Raw genomic sequence first — 18,471 nt, forward strand, 5'->3', positions numbered from 1 at the left:
TGCATGTGTGGTTTTTGGTTTAAGTGGTGCATGTATTAACGTGTGTGTCTATGTGTTTTTGTGGGTGTGCAAATGTGTGTGTGCATGTGCTTGAGTGTCAGTATGTAAGCATGTGGGTAGTGTCTGATTGTGTGAGTAGTTTGTGAGTGTGTGATCTGTGTCAGTGTGTATTGAGTGTGTATTTCCTGAAGTGGGGGCCATGGAGAATTTTAATCATCTCCCACCCCGACCACCACCAGTGAGCCCTCTGATCATGTGACCTCCCAACAGCAAGTACCAGTACAAACCTAGGAGATGAAGGTCACTCAGGAGGAGGCAGGTGAGATATGGGAAAATGAGGTTGTGTTCTGGGATGAGGCTGTGACCCCATTAGGGAGTGTAAGGCTTTGTGACAGGTGGGTGGCAGGATCAAGTCCAAAGACTGCTGATTCTTCCTCAGAGCCTGCACAATGCTGGAGAATCAGGCTGGGGGTGGGGACTTCCATTTTCTCCCACTCCACCCAGGATAACCACCTGGAGAGGGCAGCAGGGAGAGGACTTCTGTGGCCACCCCTGCACTGACCTTCCCCGGCCCCTCCTGCACCCTCTGGCAGCAGTCTCCCGAACAGGTTGGTTCAGAGCAGAGGACAAAGGCCAGTCTCAGCTTCCTTTAGGGAGAGCCTAAGCTGGTTGAGCCCTCAAGGTTGATGAGAGAGCCCTGCCTGGCCTGGCCCTAGTGCCTGATGTGGTCAGGGGTGCCATAGCCTCCAGACAAGCCCAGTGTGCACTGAGGCAGCCATGAGGCTGCTGACTAGGGAGACACTGGGGCCCCTGGCCATGGCCATGGCCATCTTCCTGCTCCTGGTGGACCTGATGCACTGGCGCCAACACTGGGCTGCATGCTACCCCCAGACCCCATGCCCCTGCCTGGGCTGGGCAACCTGCTGCAGGTGGACTTCCTGGACCTGTGTTGCTGCTTTACTCAGGTGAAGAAGGTGGGAGGTGGGCACAGAGGTGCTGAGGACCATACATGTCAGCAGACAGTGGGTGGTGGTGATGCCACAGGCTGGACAAGGAGCTGGTGGAAAGGAGGAGGCAGGTGTGAGAGGCCTCCTGGGGGAGGGCAGCTGGGCAGGGCCTGGGGGACAGTTTGAATTTTCCATCAAAGGTCAGAGAGGGCAAAGGCTTGGGGGGGTGGGACTTGGCAGTGAGTTTGGGATGCATTTGGGTGCAGCTTAAGTTCTGTGATCCCGAGTCCCTTCTGATGACATCAGGAGGAAAGGTCTTGAGATTGAGGGAACAATGCTTAGTTATCCATCTAACCAAAGTGAGACTCACTGAAAAAAAGAGAAAATCTTTATAGTCTCTTTATCAAGAGCAGACTAAAAGTTCAAGAAAATTATCCCTTTTAGGAGAAAGAAAACCAAATTTTAATTTTGCACCAGCTTACTTTTGATATTAAAACTGATTCACTTAATTAGATTTGTTGTAATCTTAGCCAACTTGACCATGCACAAGGTCAAGGTTTCCTCGTTCTCAAACCTTCTCTAACTTTATTTTTACACTCAGAATTTGTCACATGCCTTCTTTGTTCCCTCCTAGTACTTTAGGACAAAATTATCTTTCTTAACAAAACAAACAAAAATATTTCCATTCTTTATACCTTCTTTACTGAAAACATATATCCTACTTTCCTTCAATACAAATGAAACTGGTAAACAGTTACCCATTGATGATTAGGTAGCTAGTAACTAAAGTTTTTTTTTTTTAATTACTGATTATAGCCTTTAGCTGTTCACCCACCCATTGTTAACTATGTTGCTTAGGCAATATGCTATCTGACTCCCACAAAGTTCCTATTGATAACACCTCCCTGGAGCCTGGGTCACCATGGTAATGGGATGTTTGAGCTGTTTTTCAGGAATTAGGAATTAGGAATTGTCCAGTTCAGGCTGGTTGAGACCATCAACCCATCTCCTGGGCTTGCACTGATCCCTGATAAGTCACCTTTTGACATGAAGAGGCTAAAAACCCCACCCTCAGATCTTGCTAATGCCACCATTTTGTGAACATACATCCCATGAAGAGGTGTGAAGTCTGACTACACTTTTTCAGATCATCAATTACCTCACCTCTCCTCACCTTTAGTCATCTCTTTCCAAACTTTGGACCACCTTGCCCCCTAACCCATAAATATCCCCAAGTCCCCATTTTCAGGGAGGCGGATATGAGACTCATTCTCCTACTTCCTTGTTTGGCTGCCTTATGATTAAACCCTCTCTCTGCTGCAATCTTGTCATCTGTGATTGGTTTTCTGGTCAAGGGGCAAAAACAAACTGGGTTTGGTAACACAAAGATGTTTTCCTTATTAATTTTTAGTAGGTTTAATTACATATATTAATCAGAATTCTTAACCCTTACAGACCTTAATTTTTAGTGAAAACTAAGAAGTAAACAATTTTGAACTGTCTTTTACATTAGCATTCTGTGGCTTGGAAAATTTATAAACACTTTTCATAATTTCTAGAAAAATGCTATTTTGTAGTACAACTTTTAATGAAATACAAGACATGTTTATTAATAGACTCAAACATCTTTTGGTTTCTCTGTAATAAGAGACCAAAAGTTGATAAACTTAGACATGTTTAGCAATAATGTTTTGGTATTTTATCTTATTTGAAAATGACCTAGATATTCAATGATTTTTTTCATTTAATTTCACCTAGCAAAACTTCAAAGTTTCAAGTTGCCACAGAGATTTTGGAAGTTATTTATTTATTTATTTATTTATTTATTTATTTCAGGGGAAGATGGGCCCTGAGCTAACATCTGTTGCCACTCTTCCTCCTTATTTGCCTCCCCCTCTTAAGCCCCAGTACACAGTTGCGTATAGCTGTAACTCCTTCCGGCCCTTCTCTGTGAGCTGCCACCACAGCAGGTCTGCTGACAGACAAATTGTGTGGTCCCACTCCTGGGAACCAAAGCAGTCTGCTGAAGTGGATCCCAGCAAACTTTAACCACTAGACCATCAGAGCTGTCTCTGGAAGTTATTTTAAATACACATGCCATAAAACATAATTATTGTTAAAAAGTTTGCCCAAAAACTTTTATCTGTTTCACATCTATTTAGTTTACTTGTTGCCAATAATTAGTTAGATTGCCTGTCAAACTTCATGAAACCTTAGACAAAATTAGCTATCATTTTAAGTTACCGTTTTTGTTAACTAGTTTTATAACACAGATAACATGAGTTTATTTCACTAATAAAGGCTTCATGTCTACGTCATATCCAATGTTCATAACTCTTAGTACAAGCCTGTTTCATTCAAAAAGGCAAACTTAAATAAGTTTTCATTTACCGAAGATTAATTTATATCATGTTAGCTTGAAAAACATCTGGGTTAGTTTCTGTTACATTTAGAAATAATTTATATAAGTGCTTACTTTAAGCCAAATCAATAGAGCTCTTAATTTGGGCCAGACCATTCAGAAGTAGAAAAATATCTCACATTTACAACATATATGTGTAGAGATGCATGAGGACACAGGTAGACACAGAGAGAGAGCTTACAGCTTCTATTAAATTTTTGGTATGAATCAGATGCAATACAAAGTTCACTAGTTTATTAAATAATTGGAGCCAAATTCTGTTTTGGTAGCTGGAAAGGTTATCTTATAAAATGGTTGGGTTTTTTTTTCTCTGATGAGAACCATTTGCATTTCAAAGAAGGAGTCTCAGGTCTTAGAGAAGATGGGAGCAGAAAATTTACATCACAAAAGCATAGAGAAAGCATTCAAGTTTTCTTCAAGATGGTGTTTCTGGGACATGTTGACCTCATCAGTTTCTAACATCTCAATAATATCTACAAGCATTTGGAGAGGAACAGAGGAGGCTTTTGGACTGGCAAAAGAACAAGTGAACTTTGAACCACCTTCTAGAGACATACCTCTGGCCTTGCAGGGATTTGCAAGACAAACTCAGTTGTTTCTGTTACTACACAAACAGCATGATCCGCGAGACAAAAGCCAACCGTCAAGAGGCAAGATGGTGGCAGAGAAAGGGCATTTCATTACAGCTTGCTAGCAAGGGGGGAGATGGCCAGCTAATGTCTGAAAGAACCTTCTTAAGGGGTCACAGAATCTTGAAGCAGCTATATAGGCCAGCAGGTTATAGTGGAGGGGTTAGGAATGTTGACCCAGGCGTCACCACACCAGATGTTTCAGTATTCATTGATGAGGGCTATCACCATAGACTCTGTGTTCGGGGGTCATCACATTCCTAAGGAACTCAAAAGAATGAAGTTATTGTCTTTTTGCAGCTGGGAGGTACGCGTACAAATAGGGGTCATAACATCTACAGAGCAGGTGGGTCTCCCGGAGGGTGCATATCCAGCCAGGTTAGTCAGAGGTCATTCAAAGTTACAATACGGTTTCTTTTCTACCATATGGCTTCCCTTACGCCAACCTCATGTTGAGCTGGTATCATTCTCTGCCTCCATGATGGGTGGTAGATTCTGGTGCCGGGAAGCCGAGGAGTAGGGGTTTGGGAAGCTTCAGTTTCTTACAAGGACTTGTAATTAGTCAAAACTTCCCCATGAGGCTCCCTGGCTTTTAACAATTTGTAACTTCTATTTACCTTGTGAAGCTCAGGGACACAAAGGCCAAAGAAACCGATATTTACATACAAACATAATTAAAGAAGGAAGGAAAGCGGAAGGGGCTCAGGAGTGCCAGGTGTGGGATCATCACAGACCCTCAGCAGACTCTCCTTAGACAAAAGTTTCTAATCTGCTGAATGTGACATTCCTAAGGAATCTAAGAAAACAGTTATTTTCTTATCGGAGAGAGACAGAACGGTTTAGACAGAGGACTTAAATCTTCTGCTAACAAGTCATTTTAGCTACTGATTACCGACTGGCTCCTTAGTGGCTTGCCTCCAAGCAGTTTTCAGTGTTTCTCTAAAGCACACTGAGAGAACAAGCTGGGGAGGGGGCTTAGACATGGAGTCTCGCATGTTAACTTGGTTTCAAACGTATGGCACCTTTTAAAACGTCTGTACAAAGTGCTTAATAAAGGCCCTCCTTCCAAGTGCACAGTTCAACTCTAGACCATTTGCCTTGCGGGAGCGGGGTGGAGCTTTCATTAGAGTAGTCATTGCAAGAGCTTTCTAAAAGTTTTCTCAATTCAGAAGTTTTCCAATTTAAGGACCTATTGTCTGCCCATTGACAAGTAGGATCTTAATAGCAACTCAAACCAATAAGCCTTTTGTGGCTTAACCAGGACCCAAGAGCAATCTCCAAAAGAGAGTCCATAAAAGCAGCCCTCACAACATCTGGAAAGTTCACTCCCAAAAGTAGTCTAAGAAAAGAAAGGCCTCTGTTGCACAGCTGGTAGCGCACAAACAAGCAGTGAAGGCTGACGTGACAAAGGCCCCCGATGGACTGGGACCCCTCATGAGAAACTCCCCTGAGAGCTGATACAACCAGATGAAGAGAGTACATCCCGGAACGCCAGTTCTACTCTACTAGCCATCAAGATGCACACTGGTACATGCATCCTCTGAATGGCGGAGACCAAAGAGGTCACACAGCCAAGCTCTCAAAACATAGAACAAGACAAAAGAAAAAGCCTCATCCTATGTGCACTTAACAGCTTTAGCTAAGCCTTGGGTCTCTCGGAGCCAAACTAATACCTAGGAGGGAGGTGCTGTAAGGGTGGAGATTGTGTGTGTTTTATAGAGTACCTCATTGTATGGAAATTTTCTTGAGGTTGGCAGGGGACCTGTTGTCATCTACCTGGTTCCATGACCAGCTTATCCTATCATGGGAGTCTTCTTGAGGCAGTGCACACCCTGATGGCTCTTAACTGCTCCACTCGTGCCCACCAATATTGCAGCTCTTTTGGCTTCCAAGACGCCCCTTAGACAGCTTTCACCTTGTGCGCATATTAACCCCCAGCAAAGTTCGCTCCACGCTGGACCAGATAACAGCTGACAGAGATGCCTGCATCTTGCCCTATCCTTTTTCCTTTCTGTGTCAAATGACACAGAAGACAGGGACAAGGAAAAATGTGACCACCTCTGGAAGGAGAAGGATCAATAAACCAATGAGCACTGAGACCATTTTTTACCCAGAATAACTGAATGATCCATTGTCTGGCCATTTTCTCCAGAGTCTAACAATATTATGCCTGTGCAGCCTAATAAAAGAATATCATCTTTTCCTTTTTCATGGGCTTGAAGATACAGTTGCCCAGTTTGGGAGAATGCAGCCTAGGGGGACATTGGTGGAGAATGAATTTTCATTTCCCATTATTTCAGAATTTAGACTTGGCAGGTCAAAAGTATACTTATGCTGCAGCTCGAACCAGAGAGCAAAAATATGGGATATCCCCAAAACCAAGACCCTCACAGTGAAGGCCAAACAAAGGCTTCCTTTTTGGAAGTCAAAGCAGAAGGAAGAAGAAATAAGAATCTGGTCACTTGTACCAAAGTTACCAAAAAGACATTTTCCAAACCCAGAAATCATTTCTCTATTGCAAAAGAAGCTACATGCCAGAGTTGGCGGTGTTAAGGCAGGAAAAAAAATTCCAGAATGGGCCCTGGGACAGGTGGTCCCAGGGAGCTGCTGGACTCATCCACTGGTTCACCACACTGGCAAGGGGCTGATGAACTGCGGGCAAAAGAGTCCATTTGGACTTTCCTCCTGGCTGAGTCACCAAATTGTTGCTGGACTAGGTTCATTTTGCCTGATGCACAGTTATGCCAATCACCAAGGCAACAAGTTTGCAAAGAGAAAGGATTTTATCTCAAGACAGCCAAGCAAGGAGGTGGGAGAATAAATCTCAGATCAACAATGGGGACTCAGGGATACTTATGGGGTAGGGGCAAGGTGGTCTGAAGTGTGGGAATAGATGGTATTGGAAGTGAGGAGAAGTGAGGTAATTGATGATCTGCACAAGCGTAGTCAAGCTTCGTGCCTCTTCACAGGATTCGTGTTCACAAAATGGCGGTGTCAACATGACTGAGGGTGGAGTTTTTAGCTCCTTGATGTCAAAAAGTTCACTTACTGAGCATTTGTGCAGGCCCAGTTGATGAGTTGGTGGTCTCAACTGGCCTTAACTGGACAAGGTGTCTCAGTTCCTGAAAAACCACTCTTAATTACTCTCTTGATAAGTTGGGGTCAGTGGAACTGGTCCCAGAGGGCCTGTGGTTACTGGGATGGCGGCTGGAGAAGAGGAGATGAACGCAACCCCTGACCTGCACCATCCCCTCTCAGGATGCCCCTTTAGACCCAACACCCTCTTGAATAAAGCAGTGAGAAAGGTGATCTCCTCCCTCACCTATGGGCGCCACTTCGATTACAACAACCCACGCTCCCTCAAGCTATGGGACTGAACACAGCATTTACTGAAGGAGGAGTCAGGCTGCTTGCCTCAGGTGCGGAGTGGAGGGGGCCAAGGAGCCCTGCAGGCGAGCTCCATGGAGGAGAACTCTATGCTGCAATGGGCCTCCATGAAGGAGGGTTTGTCTAGAGGAGTACTGGGTGAGAGGGACCCAGGAGAGGACTAAGGCGCCAGTATGTCCTTCATTGGAAGCCAATAGAACCCATGAGCTGCCGATTTTAGGTTTATCCTTCTGGGTTCCAGGCCAGGAGAGAGGGTCAAGGTCAGAACTTAGAGAGGAACCATGTCAATGGAGGGGACACCTCTGAGGTGGCTGGAACCTGACTGGGCCCAGGAGAACACCTGAGCAGAGAGAGGACCCAGGACCCCACGTCTATGCACAAAACAAGTGCTGACGCGATTCCTATGCTCCTACACATCCTGGGGCTGCCTGCCAACGTCTTTCCGGGACATAGGACCTTCATAGCCCTGATGGATGAACTCACTGCCAAACACATAATGGCATGGGACCTGGCCCAGCAACCCTGAGACTTGACTGACAGCTTCCTGAATGAGGTAGAGAAGGTGAGCTGACAGGGACAGGGACAGAGGTTGTGGGTTGAGGGCCCCATGAGGCAAACCTGGGCAAGGTGGGACCTATGTATCACCCAGTGACCAGACACCTGGGCTGATGGGTGCAGAGTAGGAGGCCATCTGGGGACTTCCTTCCTCTGCCCCTGAACCCCCCGTCTCTGCATTGCCTGGGCCAGGGGGAACCTCAAGAACAGCTTCAATGATGACAACTTGCGACTGATGGTGGCTGACATTTTCTTTGCCAGGATGGTAACCACGTTGACCACACTGGTCTGGACCCTCCTGCTTATGATCCTGCACCTGGATGTGAAGCATGAGGCCAACCTGGGGTCCCAGTGGGCTAGGCAAAGGAGGACAGGGACAGGTTGGGGGCCCTGAGCTTGTTTTGGCCACCAGGAGCTCCAAACAGAGACTAGGCCCTGAATCAGAGGTCAGAGTGACCTCCTCCTCCAGGTGAGCAGAGCCCCTGCACAGGAGTCAGGAGGAGGTCAGGGTTCACCCTTAGGGTTCTGACCACTAAGGGGAAACTTCTCTGTCCAGGCCGTGTCCAACAAGAGATTGATGAGGCGACAGGGCAGGTGCAACAACCAGAGATGGGGGACAAGGCCCGCATGCCCTTCACCATGGCCGTGGTCCATGAGGTGCAGCGCTTTGGGGACATCATCCCACTGGGCCTGCCCCACATGACATCCCGTGACATTGAAGTGCAGGGCTTCCTCATCCCCAAGGTAGGCCTGCAGCCCTCCTCACCCCAGCTCAGCTCCACGTGCCCCCTGCTAACCCCAGGTTGACCATTACCAGGTGGGACCAGGACTGGAAATCAAGCCACCTTGGCCTTATTCCAAAGTCACCAACTGTCCAGCCTGGTTGGGTGTGGGAATGAAGTAGAGACAGAGCTAGCCCCGTCCATTCAGAACCCCCAGTCATGGGCGGGAGGTGACACAAACTAAAAGATGCCCCAGTGTGTTGGAGGAGCAGTGCATGCAAGGACAGGTGGCGATGAGCATGCCCATCGGAGGCTGGTCGCTTTGCCCTGCCATGGGGACAGGGAGGGTACCATGAAGTTTCTTGGGCTGAGATTGACTTGGAAGAGTCCAGGTGTGTGCCAGGCAGAGACTGTGGCCCAGGAGTGTTTGGTGGCAGGGGTCCAGGCAACCCCCAGCCCAGACCCCACCCAGGAGGCATCTCCTGCCAGGGGCCCACCCTCATCACCAACCTGTCATCGGTGCTGAAGGACAAGACCATCTGGAAGAAGCCCTTCTGCATCCACCCTGAGCGCTTCCTGTACGCCCAGGACCACTTTGTCAAGCAGGAGGGCTTCATGTCCGTCTCAGCAGGTGCCTGTGGGAAGCCCGGCTAGCTGCCCCTCGCGGGGGAGGCTTGGTGGTGTGGAGGCCAAGTCCCCAGGCTCACTGACCCCCTCATACCCACCCACAGGCCACCACTCATGCCTCGGGGAGCCGACCTTCTACTTTCTGTCTCTGTGATTTTGACTACTCTAGGGACCTCACATAGGTGGAATCATACGGTATTTGTCATTTTATGACTTACATTTCAGTAAGCATGATGTCCTCAAGGTTCCTCCGTGTTGTGACATGTGTTTGAACTTCCTTCCTTTTTTTTTAGACTGAATAACGCTCCATTGGACGTATAGGCCACATTCGCTTTCCCTTGATTTGTCGATGGACAGTTGGGTCAATTCTACCCGTCAGCTACTGTGAATAACGCTGCTGTGAACATGGGGTACAAATACCTCTTTGAGACTCTGCTTTCAGTTTGTGGATATGGAAGCACTAGGCTGTTTCCCACAGCAGCTGCCCCGTTTCACACTCCCACCAACAGGGCACAAGGGTCCGATTCTCCACATCTTTGTCAACACTTGCTATTTTCTGTTCTGACGACAGTAGGCATCCGATGGGTGTGAGGTGTTATTTCATTGTGCTTTTGATTTGCATTTCCCTAGAGCTGAGTGATGTAGAGCATCTTTTCATGTGCTTATCGTCCATTTGTATATCTTCTTTGTAGAACTGTCTATTCGAGTTCTCCGCCCGTTTTAAAATCAAGCTGTGTGTTTTGCTGTTGTTGCTCTTTGAGAGTTTCAGGAGTTCTCTGTATATTCTAGATATTAATCCCTTATCAGATACAGTCGTGTGCCGCCTAACAATGTGTGGGTATGACGACTGCATGTGTAACAGCGGTCCCATAAGATTGGTACCATGTAGCCTAGGTGTGTAGTAGGCTATACCACCTAGATTTGTGTAAGGACCTGCTATGATGTTCACACAATGATGAAATCACCTAAGGATGCATTTTTTAAAACGTGTCCCCATCTTTAAGCGATGCGTGACTTTACGTGATTTGAAAATATGTCTCCGGTTCTGCAAGTTAGCTTTTTATTCTGTTGACAGCATCTTTTGATGTGCAATATTTTTAATTTTTATGAAGTCCACCTTGTCTGCTTTTTCTTTGTTGCCTGCGCCTTTGATGTCACATCCAAGAAATTACTGCCATATCCAATGTTGAGAACCTTTCTCCTATGAATTTTCTTAGTTTTCTTCAAAGAGTTTTCTCCTTTTAGCTCTTACATTCAAGTCTTTGATCCATTTGAATTAATTTTTATATATGGTGCTGGGTAAAGGTCGAACTTCATTCGTTTGCATTAAGATATCCAGATTTTCCAGCACCATTTGTTGAAAAGACAGTCATTTCCCCCATTGGATGGTCTTATTACCCATGTCGAGATCATTGGACTATACATGAGAGTATCTTTCTGGGCCTTCTGTTCTCTTCTGTTGGTCTATATCTGTCTTTCTGCCGTTACCACAGTGTATTGATTACTGTAGCTTTGTAGTAATTTTTAAAATCAGGAAGTATGAGTATTATTCTTCTTTTTCAAGATTGTTTTGGCTATTTGGGGTCCCTTGAGATTCCGTATGAATTTTGGGATCAAGTTTATATTTCTGCAAAAATGTCATTGGGATTTAGATAGGGATGGCATTAAATCTGAAGATCACGTTGAGTGGTCCGGATGTCTCTCCCATATTCAGTCTTCCAATCCATGGACATAGGATGTCTTTCCATTTTCTTGTGTCTTCTTTAACATCCTTCAGCAGTGTTTTGTGGTTTTCATGGTAAAGTCGTTCACCTCTTTGGTTAAGTTAATTCCTAAGTATTTTATTCTTTTTGATGCTATTGTAAATCAAAATGTTTTCTTAATTTCAATTTTGGATTGTTCATTGTTAGTGTAGAGAAATACAGCTGGTTTTTGTGCATTGACTTTGTATCCTGCTACTTTGCTGAATTTGTAAGTTCTAACATGTTTCTTTGGGGAATCTTTAGTTTTTTCTACATACCATCTCATATCATCTGCGAACAAAGATAGTGTTAGTTCTTATTTTCCAGTTTGGATGCCTTTTATTTCTTTTCCTTTCCTAGTTGCCCTGGCTATGACCTTCAGAGCTCTGATGAATGGAAGTGGCAAAAGTGACCATTTTTCTTTATTCCTGATGTTAAAGGAAAAGTTTTTAGCTTTTTACAAGTTGGTATCATGCTTGCTGTGGGTTTTTCATATATGGCTTTTGTTATGTTGAGGTAGTTTCCTTCTTTTCCTAGTTTGTTGAGTGTTTTTAACATGAAAGTGTGTTGAATTTTGTCAAATTCATTTTCTCTGTCAATCGAGATGACCATGTAGTTTTTGTTCTTCATTCTGTTAATGTGGTGTATAACATTGACCAGTTCTCGTATGTTGAAACTTTCTTGAATCCATTAATAAACCCCACCTGGACATACTCCTTTCCCACCTGTATAATCCTTTTAGTAGGCTGCTCAATTTGGTTTGCTAATATGTTCTTGAGGATTTTTTCATCAATGTTCATATGGGATATAGGTCTGTCATTTTCTTTCCTTGTAGTGTCTTTCTCTGGCTTTGAAATCAGGGTGATGCTGGCCCCATTGAATGGGTTCAGAAGTGTTCCCTCCTCTTCCATTTTGTGGAAATGTTTGACTAGGATTGGTGTTAGTTCTTCTTTAAACATTTGGTAGAACTCAACAGTGAAGCCCTCAGGTCAAGGGCATTTCTTTTTGGGGAGATTTTTTATTACTTATTCAATTTCCTTATTAATTAAAGGTTTCTTCAGATTTTCTATTTCTTTATGATTCATTCCTGGTAGCTTGTCTGTTTCTAGAATTTGTACATTTCATCAAGAGGTTATTCAATTTGTTGGATACAGTTGTTCACAGTACTCTCTTATAACGCTATATTTTGGTAGAAAAAGTAGTAATGTGTCCACTTTCAATTCTAATGTTAGTAATTTGAGTCTTTTCTCTTTTTTCCTTAGTCCCTCTAGCTAAAGGGTTGTCAGTTTTGAACTTCTTGAAGAGCCAACTTTTGGTTTAATTGGTTTTCTCTATTATTCATCTAATCTCTATTTCCTTTATCTCTGCTCTACAATATTTCCTTCATTCTGCTCCCTTTGAGTTTAGGTTGCTCTTCCTTTTCTAGTTCTTTGAGGTGTTGTAACCGAAAGTTCAGTCTCTGAACCCGATGCCAATCCAAATAACGAGAACAGAGTCTTGAGTGGAAGAGGAAAGGTTTTCACTATGCCAGGCACAGGGAGCAAAGCAAGGGCTCATGCCTCAAAAATTGCTAGCTCCCCAATGAGGAATGGGTAGGGATTTTTATTTGGGGTTTTGTGTAGGGGAGGGGGCGCATGCAGCTTGTGCAGGTCGGTGTTTTCCCACCAGCCTGCCAGCCTGCGTTTGGCCTTGAGAGGCTGCTTGCAGAAAGGCGGGGGAGGGGGGGTGAGATATGAGGATGGCAGGTGGGCGTCCTCCGTCCTTCGCCGTTGTCTCTTGTCTCCTCTTCCTGTTTGAGGCGGGTTTGAGCCCCGGGAGTGAGGAGTTGAGGTCTGGGACGCCTCCGCTCCTTGATATTCTTGAGACAGCGGCTTTCCTGGCAAACTCAAGGACACATAATTAGCTAAACTTTAGTGTGCCTCCAACTCCAGGCCACCTGGGCTTTTAACAATTTGTAACTCCCATTTAGTTGTAAAGCTCAAAGAGTCCAAGTTTAAAGAAACAGGTATTTACATATGAGTGGAGCTAGAGAAGCAGGAAAAGGGATGGTGCGTTTTAGTTTTAACCCCATATACGCTGGGTTCAATGTGGGGGAACTGATATCAGGGCTGATGTTAAGAGTCTGTAACAGTGTAGAGCTAGGAAATTGATTTGCTATCTGTAATAATGTAGCCATTTACAATTAGAGACTTCACTCTGAACAGGACTTTTGCTGGATTCCATAAGTTTTGGTATATTGTGTTATCGTTTTCATTCATTTCAAGCTATTCTGCTTCCTCTTATGATTCCTTCTTTGACCCATTGCTTGTTTATGAATGTCTTGTTTAATTTCCACATATTTGTGAATTTTCTAGTTTTTCTTCTGTTATTATTTCTAGGCTGTGGTGGACGAATATCCTGGTCACTATGAAGCCAATCCAGAAGTGCAGATCAGCCACTTCATCTGGAAAGTTCCACATGGCATTTAAAGGAGGGAAGGAAAAATCCCCCTTCTCAGTTTAAAGAGAACTTTTCATTAGTTTCCTCATTTTGCCCTACCCCAACTTGGACTATGTTCTTCGTGACCAGAGGCCACAGAGGTGCTTTCTGTTTTCCCAGCATAATTTTCCCCTTTGGGAACATCCCTGACACAAATGGCCACAACTCGCACCAGATGAGACCCAAGCTCGGTGCAGTGTCAGCATGTAGCCTCACCCTCTGTTTTATTTTCATTTCAGCTAATTACATAGAGCATTACCATAGGATTGTATATTAGCTTCCTTTGGAGGGTTGCGGGGGGAGGGGGGGTTGCCTTTTTTTTGTTTGTTTGTTTTGCATTTCCTTACATACGCAGTGAGCCAACCCCTCCAAGGTTGTTACCTCTGTCATGTCAATTTCATAGGTAACTTTTACCTCCAGTAACTGACCACAATGCAGCTGTGCATCATACTACAGTAATGCAGTAACCATTCGGCTGAAGGTTCATCAACCTCCACCCCCATTCTTCTTTTCCCCAAACTATGCCTTCACCATGTTCCATTGAGTCAGGGGTATTTTACTAAATGCCACTGTTGAAGCCAAGTGTGTCTGGGGTTTCCTGAGACCATCGTAGATTCAATCATTTCCCAGCATTTCACAGACTTCAGAAATGCTGTCATATTCAAGGTTACTGTCTTAGTCGGCTTGGGATGATAGAACGAAATACCATAGAATGAGTGATATCAGAAGAAAAATCAGCAAACATGAGGACAAGTCAGCTGAGCTGACCCAGGCTGAGGAACAGAAACAAGAATGAAGAACAACGAGCAGAGATTCAGAAACTTGTGAGGGACCGTCAAGTAAACCGTATACTCCTAATGGGAGTCCTAGCAAAAGAAGAGAGAAGTAAAGGACTAGAAGGAATATTTGTAGAAATATGGAAAACTGAATACACCTCAAATTTGACAGAAAATATTAATCTATACATCAAGGAAGCTCAGTGAACTCCAAGCAGGATAAAATCAGAGATCTACACCTGCACGTCATAATCAAACCGTCAAAAGACAGAGAATTTTGAAAGCAGCAAAAATGATGGGAGAAACACCTCGTCATGAGCAAAGCATCTGTCCTCAATAACATTGACATCAGATTTCTACTCAGAAGCCATAGAGGCCAGAAAGCAGTGGGATGAGGATATCCCTCAGGAAGCGACTGGAGGATGTGACAAGCTTGGGAAAGGGTCTCCGGGCTCCAGCAACTGCCCAGTCAGGGTCAATGGGGAGCCCAGGGAACACCCTGTTACACTCCAACACCCAGATTTAAACCGGCCATGGCCAGGCCAGAGCCTAGGAATCTGGGCTGTGCTGTAAGCCGGGTGGGGACCCTGAGCTCCACGGGGAGAAGCCTGCACCAGAAGAGGTCCCGTCCAGGCATCCGTGAACATTGATGAGAACCAGGGCACTTATATTGGGTCTGGGTGTGCGTGTGAGAGAATCCCTCTGCCTTGTGTGCAAGTGTGTCTGTGTTCATGTGAGTGTTGAGAGTGTGGCTGGCTTTGTGGTTGTGTAGATTTCTGTGCGTGTGTGTGCATGTGTGAGCATCAGGGTAAGAGTCTGGGAATGGATGAGTGGTTTGTGTGTGATGAGGTGTGTCTGTGTGTCAAGTGTGCGGTGTGAGGTGCAAATGGAGAACCTCAGCCCCCTCTGTCTCCCTGCCACCCCCTGCAGGCGTGGTTCCTCTCATCATCAGGCAAGTGCCAATGACCTCCCAGGGGAAGGCCTCTCAGGAGGAGGCAGGTGTGATAGGGGAAAGCAAGGACTTCTTCTGGGGACAAGGCTGTGACCACATTGGGGAGTGTGAGCCTAAGGTGACAGGTGGGCGGCAGGATCAAATCAGACTCAGTAAGACTCTGGGGAGTCAGGCTGGGGGTGGGGACATCCTTCTCCTCCCCCAACGCCACAACCCAGATAAGCACCAGGAGAGGACAGATCAGGACTTCTCTGGCCACCCCTGCACTGACCTTCCCTGGCCCCTCCCTGCACCCTCTGGTGGCGCAGCCATGCCACAGATAGACTCAGGGCAGAGGACAAAGGCCAGTCTCAGCTCCCTTTATACAGGGGCCCAGGCTGGTCGAGCCCTCAGGTTGGTGGGAGAGTCCTGCCTGGCCTGGTCCTAGTTGCCTGGTAACATGCGTGGTCCTTGGGGATGCTCACCCCTCTACAGCAGCAGCTTCACCAGAGCAGAAGCCCAGGGCGGTCGGGCTGAGTGTGTTTCCAAAACAATGAATCTCAGTAAGTTACACGTACAGCAGTAGCTCAGAGCCGGCGTTTTGAGATGGCCCCGAATACGGCTCTGTGACTTTGACCTCTTACGTAGCCCCTGAGACTCAGTCTCCTCCATGCCTTTGGGGCCATAAAGCCACCTGCTGTACAGGGCTGAGGAGGACATGAAGAGTGAGCAGCAGTGCCTGGCACGCAAGTGCCTCATCAATGGGACCTGCAATTGCATTATGATTGCAAAGGCCGTTGGCCTCACGGTTGTTCTGTGTGCTCATTGTACTCATGAGGTTTCCTTACGGCCGCGCTGTCCTGGCCCACAGGCCCCAAGTATCGGGGGGCCCAGCCTGAATTACAGGCATGTCGGGCTCTGCCCTTCATATCCACCTTAGGGCGACTGCTGGGGGAGAGTGTGACACATCCAATACAAGGGTGGCTGAGGACAGTTTAACCAGAGCCACTGTGTGACCAACTGTCGGACCATCCTATCCACCTGCTAACACCACTTGATTCTCTGACAGTCCTGGAAAATAAGTAGGTGTCCATAGGACGGGACATTAAACTGAGTCCAATGAAAGGCCACAGGCTGGATCTGAGAAGTCCCCAGGGTGTCCGTGGGTCTTGCCTTCCTGGTCTGTTGAGTGGCCTCAAAACTGGTCTCCCTGCTGACTGGAGGCCCAGACACCCCAGTTACCACCAGGCCATCCTTTGGCCAGACTTTCCAAGTGCCTCCCTCCCACTGCCCCTCACCCCCATGCACAGGACTCTGCAGTGGCCCTTTGGTCCCACTGCCAGGTCACCTTCAATTGTGGTGCCAAGCCAGTCAAAGTCCTTCAGGAAGTCTTCCCAGAAAGTCCTGCTTCAGGCTGGGGCAGTGTCCCCATGACCCTCAGCGCAGTCCGTGCACTGCTGGCTTGGCCTGTCAGCTCTCTGCCAACCTGCTCCTCCCCTTGGCATGAGCATCTTGGAGCAGGGGCCCACCATTGTCTCCCACCAGGCTGCGAGTGCCCCGCCAGCACCCAGCACGTGGGACGTTCAGCGGGGCTGGAACACAGTCCATGGCCTGAGGAAGGAACGATACAGGGAAGGCTGGGTAAACTGAGGAAGGCCCACTGGGCCCCAGCAGGCTACACCCTCTGGCCCTGGGCCATGCAGGAGAGTGGGGCTGCGGGCATTCAGAAGGGGAGGAGCAGCTTTCACAGGCCAAGCGGGAACTGCAAACATTGAAAGCCAACAGCAAGAGGACATGGCCCCTGGAAGCCATCTCTAGATGGTCATCTCTGAATGGGGGATGTCCAGAGGCTCCCTGGGAAGAAGCTGGTCCTCTTACTGTTGGGGGGTAAGGGAGGGAGAAAACTGGGGGACATGGGGCTGGGGAGTTCCTCCTGCAGGCACTGCTTCATCTGGGTGACAGAATTCTCCAGATGTCTCCAGATTGAGAACTTGCCTCACATACACCAGGAATGGGGGAGGGGGCCTGACCCCCTGATCCCTACCCAGAAATGCCCCTTGTCCACCCTCTGGGCTCCTGCCCCTTCCCATCTGAGTGGGTTTTAGTCTCAAGGTTCCCATCAGCTTCACTGATTTAAAAACTCAGCCTCATACCCTCCTACTTTTCTTCTTGAAGAAGGAGGGTGCTGAGGCCAGTGGGCAGTGGCCCTGCCCTGGCATGGTGTGGCCACCCCTGCTTGGAGGCTGAGCAAGAGGGAGCACCTGTTATCAGTAATTCCAGCCAGACAGTGGCAGGCCCTGGAGCGGGGTGATGCGCAGATTTGCCTCTTTCCTGGAGGGACCTCAGGGTCACAGTGGGAGTGAACCTGGCCCAGGGAGACGGAGAAGGCCGGTAACGGGGGAGGCCCAGGAATCCATTCCGTGTGGCCCTCAGCAGGCCTGTGCGGGTGGAAAGAAATTCCTTGCTTTCCATCCCCTTGTCTTCCGGAAAGAGTTTGAGCAGCTGATGTTCAAGGACAAATGACACTGAGGAGGAAGCAGGCCCACTCCTCTGGGGACAGAGTCACATCCTATGCTAAGCCGTACTAGTACCTTGAGCTTCCTGGCAGCTCAGCCAACGAGGGCGAGTGCCCTCCCCACATCTCTGTGAGTCAGGAAAGTGGACACAGGCAGGAGGAGATTCAGCACCTGAGTGGCCTCGAGAGATAGGAGGTCCAAGGACCAGCCTGTATCCAACTTAGGAAGGGTCTCCTGGCCTCTGAACTGGTGGGTTGGGTGACTAGGGAGCTCTGAAAACAACCCTGCTGCCTCCCCACCCCCAGATTCAAACGTGTTTTTGCCATGACCACGGGGAAACCGAGGAGCTGAGCCAACCCCAGCCAGGTGAGGGTCTCTCTGATACCAGCCTCCATGCAGGGAGAGGAGGGAGCCCAGGGGATCAGTTCCAGGCAACCACTGAGGACAGGTGCCCTGGTGCTCGGTTTATGTGTGTGTGTGTGTGTGTGTGTGTGTGTGTGTGTGTATAAATGGTACGTGTGTGTGTGTGTAGTTTGCTGGGTGTGAAAATGTGTGTGTCACGTGCTTTGTCAGTATGTGAGCAGGTGGGTTGTGTCAGAATGTGTGAGTGCTTTGTGAGTGTGTGGTCTGTGTCTGTGTGTACTGAGTGTGCTAGCGTGAGGTCAGGGACACGGAGAACTTCATTCCCCCTATGCTCCCTGGGGTCCCTCTGATCATGTGAGCTCCCCACAGCCAGGGA

General features: G+C 47.2%; 1 pseudogene; it reads left to right on the plus strand.

The window, feature by feature from the left end:
* Window positions 1–7,018: 7,018 nt before the first annotated feature.
* On the plus strand, window positions 7,019–9,819 carry LOC106848486 (cytochrome P450 2D17-like; annotated as a pseudogene).
* The last annotated feature ends 8,652 nt before the right edge of the window (window positions 9,820–18,471 follow it).

The sequence above is a fragment of the Equus asinus genome, chromosome 4 (assembly GCF_041296235.1).
Source record: "Equus asinus isolate D_3611 breed Donkey chromosome 4, EquAss-T2T_v2, whole genome shotgun sequence".
Lineage (NCBI taxonomy): Eukaryota > Metazoa > Chordata > Mammalia > Perissodactyla > Equidae > Equus > Equus asinus.